This window comes from Coturnix japonica, chromosome 2, assembly GCF_054131305.1.
Source record: "Coturnix japonica strain WE chromosome 2, WE-NBRP24, whole genome shotgun sequence".
NCBI lineage: Eukaryota > Metazoa > Chordata > Aves > Galliformes > Phasianidae > Coturnix > Coturnix japonica.
Genome location: NC_140664.1, coordinates 12,366,046 through 12,378,422, shown reverse-complemented (window position 1 = coordinate 12,378,422; position 12,377 = coordinate 12,366,046). Strand labels below are relative to the sequence as shown.

The following is a 12,377-nucleotide window of genomic DNA, read 5'->3' as shown; positions in this document are numbered from 1 at the left end:
ATGTGCTTTTGGTAAGACATCAGCTTATTGATTCAGTAGTAGTCATATTTCCAGACACGTATTTGTCTTTCCCTGTTTTTTATCCCTACTTGTAATGCTGTCCTGGATGTTATGATTGTTATAAATCTATTTTTATTCCCATGCATCATTATAATCACCAGGTCTATAAACGGCTTTGCTCTTTAAGCCAGTCTGCTATCTGGAAAAATTCACAAGTCCAAACCAGTGAGTTGGTGCTGGCAGGTGAAGGCTGCATAGCTTAGTCATCTTAGTATATCAGTGTGATGTTTATTGAGCCCAAGCAACTAACAGTGGGAAGACTGTGGCTTCAGGCTTGGGACTCAAGAGTTCACCACACATTGCATTTAGAGAACACTCAGAGCTTCGTCATTAACAGATTTCTGTCAAACTAAGGGGAAGAGGGATCTCAAGAAGATTGATTGCCTCAGAAAGAAAACATATTAGTAGCTGCAAGAAGGAAACAATTGGCATTCTACCATGCTGTTACAGCAGTCCCTTAGAAATTAATCTCCCTTTAAATTGTAAGAGCTGATGATCTGAAGTATCGTGGGAAAACTTGGAAAATGGAGGCTTGGAGTAACCTGATAATCTGCAGACAATAAAGTGATGTAGGTAACAGGAAAACATGTTTCAGATCTTGCTAAAGTAGGTGAAGCACCCCTGCAGATATTTCGCCATCCGTGTTCTCTCATATAACTCAGGAGCCTGGGGAAAAGACTGTGCCAACATAGACCAAAGGAAAAGGTATTTAGCTCATAATATTGTCAAAAAAAAAAAAAAAAAAAAAAAAAAAAAAGCCCTAGGTGGTTATCTTTAACTGTGGCTTGTTTTACTTTGCAAATGATCCTGCCTTTTTGGCTTTATTTTTCATTGAGATCTTAGCTCCTTTTATAAATCTGAGCTAGATACGAGTTGTTAAAATGCCCAAAGAAAACCTCGTTTGTCGAAGTATGTATTCAGAGAAGGAAGGTAGATCTCATCCTGTCAAAACACATTTTGACTTGCATTATAGGATTTGAATGTTGCAATGGAGGAACTGAAAAATTAGTCACAGAATGTACCTATAGTTGCATAAAGATTTAAGTACAAAAATCTCATCCAACTTCAGACTAAAGAAGGCACCTATTTTTTGCCATTCTGGGCTTGCCTATCTAGTGAATTAAGCCAGCTTGTGAATCTCAAGAGTGCTGGTTACCTCTGTGGTCACCCTCAGCTTGCAAATAACATTACATGCTCAGTTTCCCGTTCAAAGTGGATTCACACCACGTCACTAATCTAGATCTGTGAATTTTTCAGGTTGCATATGAGTTAGACTCTTTGTAAGCAACCTGAAAGAGGTAGGGTCACACTTATTACTTCCAGATGGCTGCAGATGAGAGTATGCCCTGTAACTCTGAATGAGGGCCACCAAACTGCTGCACTGGAAACATGCATCCCAGACTCCTTCACAGTCACTCCCACACAGAGGTGAACAATGATGAGCAAACGGGATGCTGGAAAGCCATGAACTGAGAAGTGGCAGCTTCATTTAGACATTCCTGCAGTGGCTATTTTGGCCTTTAATATCTTTGTAACTCAATCTCTGTGGCACTAGGAGGTTTCATGCAATGATTCAGACCCTTCAAGTAGAAGAAACTTAAATGCCTTCTGAAAAACTTGGTCATAACACCCAACCATTTGATAAGAAGGAATTCACTGTTCCCTGAATCAACATTTCCAGTTAACACCAGTGCTCCAAAGGAGACAACACACACTTTACTGAAAGCAAGGGAAACTGGAACTGATACAAGACAAGCTTTAGCCAGTATGATTTTCTGGCTAACAGGTTTTTCTTTTTTGTCTCTACTAATTTGCTTTCTACTCTGTAATTGAAGGTCACTGGTTAAGGAAAATGGTCCCATTTGCTCATGAGGAGCGGCTGTAATTTCATTGCTTTCAGTCTGACTTCATTGTGTATATTTGGGTGCACTAATTTTCCCTCCTGCTGGTTTTCCACATACGCAAGGATGTCAGGCCAGCAATGATGCCATGCTCGGCCGTCAGTGAATTTTGCATGGACGTTTGATTATTTTTGCTCCAGGCTCTGAATCTCTTAGACGCTGGGTTCATTCAGCTGTGAACCAACTATCCAATTGTACGGCTTGATGGATGGCCTGAATCATTTACATCCAAATGCCTCCACCACCTGTGGATTGCTATGCTCTTTCCTTCCAACCAGCAAGGTGGATAAAGGCAGTTGTCATCTATGAGAGATTGGCTGCTCCCTGCCCCTGAAGCTTGGTTGCTTATTATGGCAGTAAACCTCTGCAGGGTAGCAAGAACTTGAAGTGCTGAGGCATCTGAAGTACATACAAGACAGGAAGCTGGAATCTCAGGTGAAGACTTTTATTGAGGTTTGACAGAAAAAGCACTGTGAGAGAGTGCAGCCATTCAGTGAAATGGAATATTAGGTATAAAAGTCAAATTTTCCAACTGCAAATACCAGAAAATCTGTGTATCAGTCTTGTGAGGTATGTAGATAACATTACAAATCCAGTAATTCAAACACAGTCTGTTCTGTTTTCCCTTAATTATGAACGGGCCTATCAGTACCATACTCCTTTCTGTTTCTCCATCAGCCTCTCCTTTTCCCACTGAAATGAGTTAAAGTTTCCTGTCCACACTTTTCAGAAATACGTTTGTCATACCTTTCAGAAATACCTTTGTTCCTTTTCCTTCTCCCTGTGTGGCTTCTGTTTCCTCCACCATGTCCCTGAGGCCACCCTCAGTCTGTCAGATTTCCCACGGCCATCTCTGTCTTCATCAGTTCTGTCCTATGCTCACATATCATCCTTTTTGAATGGAATTCAAAGACTCCTTCTTGTCCATCCACCCTTTCCAAGAGCAACTACTGCCTACAAGAGATGGATAGCTAGGAAGCAGGCCAGGCTAGTATAAATTAAGCTCTTCAAGTGTATGTAATCTATGTGTATGTATCTACCTTCTTTGCCTTCTACATGCTGCCTTTCAAAGCAGTTTTGAAGTTTCATAAGAATGTATGTTGCCTTCCATGGAATTTGTGCAGTATCACCAACAGAAAACCCCACTTATAACTACACACAGAATCACAATAAAGGAAGAAAATCAATAACGAAGACTCGATGTTTCCTCCTCCAAAGAGCTATCAGAATTTATTTGTAGTTCCTGCTTTGATATAAGCTCTGCAGCTTCTGGTTTCATAAGAATTGTAACAGTGTAAGCCAAGTAAAAAGGAGAGACCTCTGAGAAGTAACACAAAAGGAATATGCAATTTATGGAAGATGGCAAGTCAATCGGAAAGCTTGCCACGTCCCTTCAGAAATAGCACAGCTCATGTAGTAAATGGTCTAAAGCACCTTTTAGGTACTTTTGCTTGTGGCCAGACTTCAAGCATAATGAAGCTTTTGTCCTTTTCTTGGCAGAGAAGCTTCAAAACCAAAAAATGCAAGGGAGAGAAGACGGAAGGAATTTCAGCCTCCTCAGAAGATTCCTTACAGCTAATGTGGATGGTGCTACATCCTCCCTGGATGCTCCAGCACATTCCTTTGTTCCCTTTGACCACAGATTTTCTTTTGTTTAGACCATCAGTGACCTGAAAAGTATTTTTTACCTACAAGTCAATGTGGATTGCATTGAACAGTCCTCATCTCCCAGCACCAAAGTTTCCCTGGATTTAATATTTGTATCATGACCTGCTGTCTACTCACTGTGCTAACACAACTATTAATTATTGTTATTAATTTCTGTTAGTCAGTACTGACAAGTGAGCAAAATTAAGCTTGGATGGAAGTGCTTGGGGCTTTCACCTTTACTTCTCCTCCCCAGCTTTCTAACCTCCACACTTCTTTTTGTATGGGGATCTTCAAGCATTCTTCCAGTCTGCTGTCAGAGTATCTTAGCACATTCCTTTTGAATCAGGATTCAAGAATATCACTAGTAAAACAAACATCAATAGTTCATGGTGGTGGACCACAAGCCATACTTATGTCAGTGAATGATAGATCAAAGGCTGCTTCCTCATGCCTGCAAGTAAGAGGCACATTTATTTATTTTCTTAATCAAGATAGCTTGTTTGATAAGGCCATGTATTGCAGATGATCCTATTCACTTGATCTTTCATGGGATTGTTTTGTACATGTTTCTGCAGCTGTGATTTGAAATCTAGGAGCCAGGAGCATGGCTCTTGGCTGGGTCTGCTCCTGGGCTGGCTCTGAGTCAAGAGTCTTGAGAACTGAAAAATGGAAAGAGGGGAGGGAGGTCAGTGTTCGCCCTATCAGAAAGGTTCAACATAGCAGAGACAAACAGACTTCTTCCTGTGTTTCAGCAGATTTTGCAGACGAGAAAGAGTAATAGTGATTTGAAATTCTCTACTGAAGAATTGAGTGCTGCTTCTTTAAATGGTTGATGTGGGCTGCACAAGGAAAGCTAACAGCACTGTGATTTGTTGTGAGAACTTCTGCCTAAAATGTAAAAGCATTTCTTATCAGAGAAAGCCTTTCCCTTCTGCTTCTGCCATCTTTTCATATCGCTATGAAAAGGCTAACAGCGAACGTCGATACAAATGAAAGCAATGTGGAAATACATAGAAATGGCTGCTCTATTTTTTATTTTTTATTTTTCCCTGTGAATTCTTTTAAATAATTTTGGTCTGCATCCAGAGCAGTTTATGGAGGCACAAAGCAGTGCATGTGGAACAGCAGGCAAGAATGTGGGGTGAATACTAATGCACTTGAGCACCCTCCCCCAAGCTCTCTAAGCCTTCTGCAGCATAACTACCAGTTTCTGTTGGGCTTGCTTGCATCTTCATGGAGAAAAGTCCTTTAGCATTTAATAGGAAATGATTACTTTTTCATACACGTTTTGAGCTGTTAGAATTTAATGCAAAATCCTCTCTTTGCTGTACAGTAGTTAAAAAACAAAACAAAACAAAACAAAAAAATACTAAAGAATAAATTCTAAAGGCTGTTTAGGACAGATTTTGCAGAGAAAAAATACACCCCCATAGGACATGCCTGAATACCTCTTGCTAAATATAATGGAATTTTATTTTATTTTATTTTATTTTCACATCTAAAGCTATGTGGATTATAGTAGGTAAGTTTACCAGGGCAAATTTTGTCTCTTTCTTGCAGGAGGACAGGAAGGGGCCCCATTTGAAAAAAAACAGAAGAAAAATGAAGAGATAAAAAACCTGACTTATTATTTTTCCAAAGATGATAGTGCCAGTTCTGGAAGCCCAAACCCATCCCATCCGATACAAAGTGACACAAAAGGCCTTTCTTTATCCAATCTGAAAGACCAAATTATGGCCTGACCTACAACCCAGAGATGCCACTGAGGTACACAGAACACAGTTTTGGGCCAAACTGGTATCAGAACATTTCATTTCAGTGTAAAGGGATCATATGATGTGTGGATTGCAATAGACTATGATCAGTGACATCCCTTTTTCTTCTCCCTTAACCTCATATTTCTCATGAAACATGGATTCATTTTTCTACCCGTTCCACCCCTGAAATGATTTTACACATTCAGCCAGAGGGAAGATACACTTCGGCAGCAACATAAAAGGAAAGATGTAAAAATTCAGTACAAACGCATGTTGGATGTTTCTCTTCTGCATAGACTTCATCAACTCTGAGGACAAAGCGGCCGCTGTTCCTGCTCACAAGCAGAGCATGAAGTTACACAGAGATGAAAAGCATCACAGTTCCATAACTAAATGCTGCATATTTACTATTTATAAGCCTTACATGTGGGTGGCTTGGGCTGTTAGCAAATGTTTTGCTGCATTGAACGGCCAGACTCGTGCCTCTGGAGCCTGGGGCTGTTTGGGGACTGGGAACATGGACGTAAAAGGAGAAGGAAGAATCTGCACATTAGTTCTCCAAGGCCACTTCTCCACAAAAGGACGGGTGGCCCAGTGTACTGCTCTTGAAAGATCTGACTTCAGATCTCTGCTGTGGCACCACCTCTCTCTATGCTCCCAGCAAGACATTTCAAGTGATCTCCAAGTTATTTTGGCTCAACGAGCAGAGATGGGATCTGAGCTTCTTGCAAGATCAAGCCTGATGTCTATTTTTTACTTTTTTTAAAATGTTTACTATTAAGTTTGGGTAAGATGCCATAAGCTGGGATTGTTAACAGATTAATACTTTGAATTGGATGCAGTGAGAAGAGCTATATAATTACCTTGAGGAGGTAACGAAGAAATGGTGCTGACAGGCTTTGGCATTTACCGCGCTGACTGTGAGAATGGAAAGATTTATTCAAAACTACTGTGTAAATTAAAGCCTGTATTCTGTTTCACTGCAGTATGCTCCTTGGTGTTTTGCTTTGTAGCTTATTTAGCAAAATAAGTTCCCTGTTGAATAAATCGGCTGACTGTAGAATAAGTCAAAATCCATGGACTGCACAGAAAGCAAAAAAGCCAAGCATTCTGTCCAGAAAGATGGAGAAGATTCATCAGCCACCCTGTCAGCAGCAAGGCCATTGATGGTTATCTCCCCATCTCTTCTCCCCTTGCCACTGGGTAGGGACTGAGTTCAACCAGAGAGGAGAAGGAATTTGGTTGTTCAGAGAAGAACACAGGGCAAGGACCACTGCATACTCATCGGTGGATTTTCACTGTCCTGTAGTGGTTTTGTCCTCTCCATCAGTCCCCACATTTTCAAGCAGCCCTGAAGCATATCCCCTCATTCCTCTCCAACCTTACCCCATCTTTCTTCCAAAAAGGAAGAAGCATGAAACTATGCTGTTGCTTAATGCTGCTTCCTTTTCCATTTTGCTAGCATGTTATATAATTTCTTTTGGGACCACTTTTGACTATTTCTATATTATACTTCTGTTTTATACTACTCACAACAAGGCTGTGGCTGATTGAATATCCCCCAAATAAATAGTATGGTCAAGCACACAGCAGCAGCATCCCACATGTCGATTAAGAGTGGCAGGCATTAACCTAGGCATCAAAACTTAACCGAAACTCAAATAACGTGGGGGTCCCACAGGCACCAGTAAGTTTCACTGTATCTAAACCCTGTTTCCCAGCTCAGCTCCAAGTGTATGAGTAGGCCCTCTGACTTGGATTAAATTACTCATGGTATGAAGTACCTTTCTGAACTGAGGCTTCAGCATTAAATTGAAAAACAGAAAAAGCTCTTAAGATCCAGTGAAAAAGTGCTAATTCAAACCCTATGTAAAGTGTGGGCTAGCTTGAATCAGCAATGTTATTCCTCAAAAAAATATACAGCCATCTTGGCAAAGCTTGTTTGTCATTGAATTTATTTTTATACCAGAAGTTACGGGAAATTAAATAATACCTCACATTTTTCTTTGTTATGGTAACAATGCGAAAATGTTTCAAGCTAAAAAATGCTTGCATTCTTTGGTAGTCTTTGAAACATAACTAGAAAATTAGCATTCTTTATGATCGTCCTAACTAAAAGTCACAGATAAACACAAACTCTTTCCCCTAAAAGAATGGGAAGCCATTTTAAGTAGTTCCATATCCCTGGAATAAAATGAAAATTAAATGTTACAGTAGATGTGTTTCTCATTAAATAGCTTTTTTTTTTTTTTGCAGTCATCTTTGCTGGAGAGCCTTTGCTCTCTCACATGGCGGATGGCTACTTTGGGAATGTCACTCTTACAGAATCATGTACATTTGCCTACCATTGCATTTGTCCTAATTACTTTTCTGTGGAACCACAGTTTGTTCCCCTAAGGGTATTCACAGTGTAAACTCTGTGAATCATTTTAGGGGGTTAAAATAACTGAAGTAACAGGGAATAAAGACCCAGAGGAATTTCCCTCACCAGTAGGAGATGAAGTAAACAAACAAGAAAATAAAATTTCATCACAAACCCTCTGAGGTCAGAGTTGGGTCACCATGTCAAGCAGCATAGAAAGAATAGCTTGGTTTCCATGCTCATTAAGTACTCCTGTCTGCTGACATTGCAAGCAAGAATGCTAATTAGCACTTGCCACTGTACATTGGACTGACACTGTGAGAAGTCTAAATACTCATCTGTCTAAAAAGCTGCAGATTCTTGTGACCTGAGTGGTTTTTGAAGGCCCGATTTAGAAGTAAACAATTCTGTTTCCTCTCTTCAAAATGTCTCTTCCATTTTAAGCTGTTCTAATCTTGCAAACAAAAGTTTTTAGAAAACCCAATCAATCAATTATTACTTCAACAGTGTTGCTCAGTTCACATCAGTTGCATCAATTGACAGTGGTAATATTTTGCACTGAAGCAATCGTATTGGTTTCAAACATCTAGAAGGAACTACCACATTAATGAACTCCAGAGCCAGGCAGATCATTTTGCTTAGCAAATCTGATGGCTATGCAAAACAGATTGTACATAGAGAAGATCATGGTGAAATACATCTCATCTGATTGTTGTTCCACTGCTTAATTATTAACAGCGTAAAAAAGCATGTGATTCATCTTGCTTGCATACATACAGCATCAATTTCTGTTTTAAGGAGTTTGCAGAATACCATCCTGCCACCTCAGTATTGAACTCAGCAGCTTTTGTCCACTTTTTCCAAAGAGACATCTAGTCTGTATTCAAAGACATCAAGAAATGGAGAATACACCAGAATTCTTGGTATTTTGTTCCAATGGTTAACCACCACCAAAATTATTTCCTAACTGCTTATTTTCAGTATCTTCTGATTTAAATCACGCAGACAGTTCCTCCTGATGTCATTTTGAACAGCTACAGCCTCCATCCAACACCTATTTAAATCAAGAGAAACATTGCTATTGATTACAAAGAATAGCAAACCAGGCTCTGAATTATATATAACACATCTCTGTGGTTTATGAGATGAATGCTAAAGAAAGTCTCTCTTAATATTTCAGCAGAGAGACAATACAAATGATAGAGAGAATGCTGCCCTCTTACGGTTTTGTGGATGAATGTGTTCTCATAATATATTAAAAATACAAAAATAATATTTTTGGCTGCTACATGTTAATCTGCTCTGCTTTATGTATTGCACTGAACAGCAAGCATGCAACAAGCAGAACTCGTTTCATAATAAATAATCTAAAAGCAGTGAAAATGCAGTCCATACTGGCAGTACTGAAGGTAATAATGTAAAAAGACAGTGGGTGATCTAAGAGACAAGTTTGGGACCACTGTTTTCCAGACAGCTTTGGAAGCTGAAGTGGGCTGGGACACAGCTGGGTACTTGTTCTCTTTCCCATGCTTGAAACCAAAAAACCTGTCCCCATGATGAAGACTCCTTTGTTCTCTGGAGGAACTGATTCATGCGCCTGCCTTCCCTGCTGGAGAAAGCAGCATCCATGGATACCACTGAGTAGAATGTGCAGGAGGACCTCTTCTAGTTTGAGAGTATGTAAGTTCATGACTGTGCACTCAAATTACTAGAACCCTTTTTTCCCCTTCAAGTATGTAATCTCCTTTACATGCATAAAGCAACAGGCATAGGTATAAAATGACCGCAAGCAAATCCAACACGTCCATGGTAGCTGTTGAGCAGTATGAAACATATCCATCATACTCCACACACACAACCTACAAGACAGGTCCAAGACAGCTTCATATCAAACACATGATCAGAGCAGACTCTGGTCTCTGCCTTCCATGTGCCCCCACTGCCCAGTCACCAATTAGACCATTATTGTTTCCATGACCAGTTGAAATTTCACAGTGAATCACATGACATTAAAAGAGAAGACAGTATGTAGCGACCTCCCTGGAAATGAATTTATGCAGCCTATTCAAAGAATCCTTCTATTATTTTTTTTTTGTAAGATCTGCGTATAATACAGTATAACCTCAGACCATGAGCTCAGTCATCTCCCACATACTGCAAAGTCCTTCATGTGCAAAACCATGAAAGAAACCACATCAAGATGCGCAGACCACTGAAAACTTTAAGAAAACATCACCCAGATTTATCTATCACTTCTTTACTAGAAACAACCAAATTCTGCCATGACTAACTACTTAGACATGTAGAAATGGGAAAAATGCATAAAATAACTAGTTATGTCTAAACAATTCATATGCCAGAATAGATCATTAGGTCATGTAGCTTCATCTCCTGCATGACACAAGCCATTGAATTTCACCTAGTTACTGCCAACAAGCTGTGTTTAACTGTAACAGCAAAGCACTGGTTGAAAATTTCAAGGAAGATAATTTTGATCTTACAGTGGGAGACTGTGAAGGTTAAATCTCTCATTCTTAACTGTTTGTTTCTCCTTCACTTCTCATGACAAGACATCTGTCTATCTCTCTGTCACTGTTTTATGACTTTATTAACCAAAGAAATCCCTTAACGTTACAGATGGATAATCCAAAAAAGTTACTCAAAGGCTACGTTGCTTTTTTTTTTTTTTTTTCTAATGCAAGCTTTCAAAAACATAATGTCTTTGTCTCCACAGTGGTTTTTCTTAATAGTTATGGCTGCAGTCATGACAACATTATGTAAAATAAGCTTCTGTTCCGACGTGGGGTGGTAAACCCATGACGTTATTTCGCTGAAAGAACTTCCCCCTCAGTGCATTGTTAATGCTATGATATTCCTTTTCTCAAAATAGAACTGAAAAGTTTGAGTTTGGTCAGACCTGAAAGAAAGGCTAAAAAATGCCTTAGATACCAAATATAAATATTCAACGTATTTCAGTGCACTTTATTTTGGGACAGGTTATAACCCTGTAAAGGACTGAATGGCAGCAGAGCAGTTCTGGTTTCTAGTTGATCACAGGGAGGAAAATCTTCTGTCACTTTTCTCATTTAACAAGATACTTCCCCCTATGCAGAAACTAGGTTTTGCTGCTCTTCGGCGTCCTACAGAAAGTCACAGTTCAGGCCTGCCCAGGTATTTGTCCCTGTCTCTTCCTTGTGCCAGTATTGTACATTATGCCAAGTAATTAAAAAATGTCAAAATAAAGGTATATTAATATAAAGATATATTGCAAATAAGTTTTGTGGGCTTCAGGAGTCAACCTATACAAAGACATGCCCTAAAGACCATTATAATCCATATCACTATGTCCCTTACCAATGTATTTGCGTCAGGAAAAAAAAAAAAAAGACACAAAAAAGCAACAATAACAATAAAAAGAAGAGGACAGAGGAAGGGACTCTTAATGGCTGCTGTACAGACCAAAACAGTGTCAGTTCTTGTATTGTATGGAGTGACATGGTTTAGTGGGGAAATACTGGTGGTAGGTGAAAAGTTGAACTGGATGGCCTTGAAGGTCTTTTCCAACCCTTGATGATTCTATGATTATCTGATTCTTTAATCCCTCTCAAAAGACTCAAGTGGAATGGGTGTGTGGCAAAGCTATCAGATAAGGACCACAGACCCCAAATTTCTGTTCCACAAAGATATCTGATGGTGGCAGTCAAAAGGAGGTGCACATATAGAAAATCCACAGATTCAAAGGGAAATTTTCACAGATCTGTATCTTCTTTTGTCTGTATAATGGTGTATAAGGCTTGTGACTTATACATGCCGCATACTAGCAAGGCTATCCTGTTACCCATGTACTCTAGGTTGAAATTATAAACATTTCCTTAATGGAGGGTTACACTGAAATATGACTGGTTTGCATTTCTTATACTACATTGAAAATGCATATCAGCAATGATGCAGGTTAAATAATGTTTGCCAAAAACTACCCTGGCATCTTGATTTACTCATCCTGCTGGTAAATGTTCTTTCTTTTTTTCCACAGATGTGGAAAGTGCAGCATGGCATATTTTATATATTTGGGCTGGAAATGCATTTACTTGTTTACATCGTGCATCTTCAGTGTCTTAACTAGAAATATTCCTTGACAAATAGCTGTATTTATGTCACTGACAAAACCTAATGCTACAGGGAAGAAGTTCAGAAGAATGTGCTATCTTCATAAATTACACAAAAGTTCTGCATCCTGAAGCTTTAGTGATGTGGTTCCCAGGCAATGCTATGGACTCTCCATCTTCATGCTCTACATGTAGCCAAGGAAGACTGCTGCTACTAAAACCCAAGCTGATGGGAAAAATAGATTAAGTTATTATAGAAGACACTTCTTGGTTAACGTTGTTCCTCAGAGCTCCCCCTGAAGGAGCTGATGGAAGGCTGCCATAGAACTATCCATCACTGTACAGGAATGCAAGCTCTGAGATAAAATGAACAAACCATAGGAAACGCCAACTGCTTATAGGTATCTTTGGGTGCATTGAGCCCCACTATTCCCTGACCACCACAGTGCAGTGCCAGAGAGCACATGGTGGAGACTATATGCCAGCTTTACCAGACACAGGTGTTCTCATTTACCTTAGAGCTGCTGCCCTCTCCTCTGTG

At 39.6% G+C, this 12,377-nt stretch overlaps 1 protein-coding gene across 1 annotated transcript in view; it reads right to left on the bottom strand.

The window, feature by feature from the left end:
* Nucleotides 1-12,377, bottom strand: part of TNFRSF11B (TNF receptor superfamily member 11b) — a 66,832-nt gene that overhangs the window by 20,080 nt on the left and 34,375 nt on the right. The window lies entirely within an intron of this gene.